Raw genomic sequence first — 3,404 nt, 5'->3', positions numbered from 1 at the left:
GTCCAGCCGGATATGTAAGGTAGAATTGGGATCATGGTAGTGTGGGGGAGGAATCATTCAAGAACCAGAGGAAAATTGCATATCTCATCGTTACTACACTACACTCTGATTTGCTCCTCTCTTCCTCGCAGCCCTTCTGCAAGTGGATGTCTAATTTCCCCCGGATGGGCCCTGGGTCCCCACTCTGAAATCATCAGAATGAAAGCAGAAATAGATGAACTGGAAAAAAATCTACAACTCAAGAAGTTGGTTCTTTGAGAGGATTAACAAAATTGACAGACCACTGGCAAAGTTAACAGAAGAGAAAAACACTAATACCTAGAATAAGAGCTGAAAAGTGTGACATCACGACAGATGCAAATGAAATAAAAAGAATAACACACGAATATGAAAATTTGCGCTCCAACAAGTTTTATAATGTAAAAGAAATGGATTATGTAGAAATATATCATCCACTCAAATCAATGCAGACTGATGCTGAAAAACAATAATCCCATTAAAAAAAAAGAACAAATAGAGAAGGATATTAATAAACTTCAAACCACAAGAAGTGCAGGACCGGATGGACTCACAGGGAACTCTTTTAAGTATTCAGGGAAGAACTATCATGAAAACTACACAAATCATTCCAGAATATAGAAAAGGCTAACAAACTCCCAGATGTGTTCTGTGACACCCAAAGCAGGCAAAAACCCCACAAAGTCAGAAAACTATAGACCAATATACCTCATGAACATGGATACAAAAATCCCCAACAAATTTCTGCCCAATAGACTCCAATGTTATACCCAAAAAATAATTCACCATGAACAAGTAGGATTCATACCAGGGATGCAAGGATGGCTGCACTTTCGAAAAACAATCACCACATAAACAGGATAAAGAAGAAAAACCACATGATCATATGAATAGACACAGAAAAGGCATTTGACAATATCCACCACTCATTTCTAATAAAAACTCTCAACAAAATAGGAATAGAAGGGAAATTCCTCAACATAATAAAGGCCATACATGAAAAACCAAGAGTCAACATTATGCTCAATGGGGAAAAAATAGAAACATTTCATCCCCTATCAACACTCTTATTCATCATCAAACTAGAAGTCTTAGCTAGAATCATTAAACAACAAAAAGAAATCAAGGGACTACAAATAGACAACCTCTCACTATTTACAGATGATATGATTTTGTATAGAGAGGACCCAAAAGACTCCACAAAAAGACTGTTGGAAACAATCAAGGGATTTAGTAAAGTAGCAGGATACAAGATTAACAAGCAGAAATCAATTGAATTCCTGTATACCAGTGAAGATATATCTGGAAAAGATATTAAGAAAGCAATACTGTTCACAATAATCACACAAAAGAGAAAATATTTAGGAATAAACATAACCAAAGGAACAAAAGACTTGTACAAGGAAAACTATAGAACATTATTACAAGAAACCAAAAAAGACCTACAAAGATGGAAGAATAGCCCGTGTCCATAGATGCGCAGACTTAATATTGTGAAAATGTAAATACTACCTAAAGCAATCTACAGATACAATGCAATCCCAATCCAAATTCCAAAGACATTCTTTAAAGAAACGGAAAAACTAATGACCAACTTTATATGGAGAGGGAAGAGACTCAGGAAAAGTAAATAACTTCTTAAAAAGAAGAACTAGGAGACCTCACACTAACTGCCCTTAAAAACTTACAAGACAGTCACAGTAGTCAAAACAGCCTGAGAATGAGGCAATGATAGACACATAGAACAATGGAGCAGAGCAGAAAATCCAGAAGTAAATGCATCTATCTACAGGTGACTATTTTTTGACAAAGGACCCAAAACTACCAAATGGGATAAAGACAACCTCGTCAACAAATGGTGTTGGGAAAACTGGATGTCCACATGCAGAAGAATGAAACGGGACCCATATCTCTCCTCGTGCCCAAAAACTCAGTTCATGATAGATTAAAGACCTCAGTGGAAACCCCAGAGCTCTCAGGATCATACAGAAGAAAATTGGGACAAATTCAAGGGTCCTATTGCAGGGCACAGATAGACTATCAAGCATATTAAAGGAAATGTACACCATGAAACAATAAAATAGATGACTGGGAACTACTAAAAATAAATCACTTATACACATGAAGACTTCATCCAAAGAGTAAAATGAGAATCTGAAGCCAAAGGAAGTGCTAGTATCCGACCTTAAATTGTGAGATGCTGGTTTACAGAAGGCTAGGGAGGACAGTTAAAGCGCAAGGTGCATTGTGAGACTACACAGGGCATACGCTTCCGGTGATTTCCCTCCATCCATAATGCAGGGATGGGAATAAACTGGTTACCAAACAGAGTTTTGGAGAGATGACTACAGGAAATTATAAACCTGACTTGAACAGTTAAAACCTTGTCATTTGATCTCCCCTCTGATCTAGTTTACAGCATTTTTCTGTGTTTTTGTTTTTCAGATTGGGGTCTATTTCTGATGTATTTTATTATTGTGGGAAACCCTTTTGAAAAGTTTTTTTTTATACATTTTTCAGAATATGAAACCCAGGATTGATGAACCTGTAAACAATTAAAATTAAACTAAGGGTTCCTGGGTGGGTACAATGAGGAAGGAGAGTTAAAGGGCAGTTGATATGAAGGAGTTCGAGAAGGAAGAGAATGTTTTGAAGCTGACTGTGATAGCAATTGTACAATACTGCTTGATGTGATTGAACTATGGAATGGTATGATGTCTGTATTAACTCCCAATAAAATGGTTTTTAAAAAGAGAGAGAGTAAACTGAGAGCTGATAGATTGGGAGTTTTTTTTTTAACCAGTGGCACAACAGACAAGAGTGTACCAAATCTACAGAACTCTACAACAATTCAACAAGAGAATAACAAATGACCCAATTAAAATGTGGGCAAAAGACATGAACACACAGTTCACCAAAAATGACACTCAAAAGAAGGCTACCAAACACAGGACAAACTCTCACGATTACTGTCCATCCAGGAGATACAAATTAGAACAATGATAAGATACCTCCTGACACAATGAGAGCCCAATTAAGAAAAAAGAAAAACCAGGAAACAACAAATGCGGAAGAAAATAGCAAACTTGAACTTTTTTTTTAATCAATTTATTGGGAGCTCATACAATTCTTATCACAATCCGTACATATACATCCATTGTGCATATTTTGTACATCCATTTGTACATTTGTTGCCATCATCATTCTCAAAACGTTCTCCTTCTACGTGAGCCCTTGATATCAGCTCCTCATTTTTGCCCCTCTCTCCCCACTCCCCCCTCCCTCATGAACCCTTGGTAATTTATAAATTATTATTTTGTCATATCTTACACTGTCCGATGTCTCTCTTCACCCACTTTTCTGTTGTCCATCCCCCAGGGAGATTA

The sequence above is a fragment of the Echinops telfairi genome, unplaced genomic scaffold (assembly GCF_000313985.2).
Source record: "Echinops telfairi isolate 266 unplaced genomic scaffold, ASM31398v2 ScPeMD7_3;HRSCAF=10, whole genome shotgun sequence".
Taxonomy (NCBI): Eukaryota; Metazoa; Chordata; class Mammalia; order Afrosoricida; family Tenrecidae; genus Echinops; species Echinops telfairi.
Note: the sequence above shows the minus strand (reverse complement) of the source record.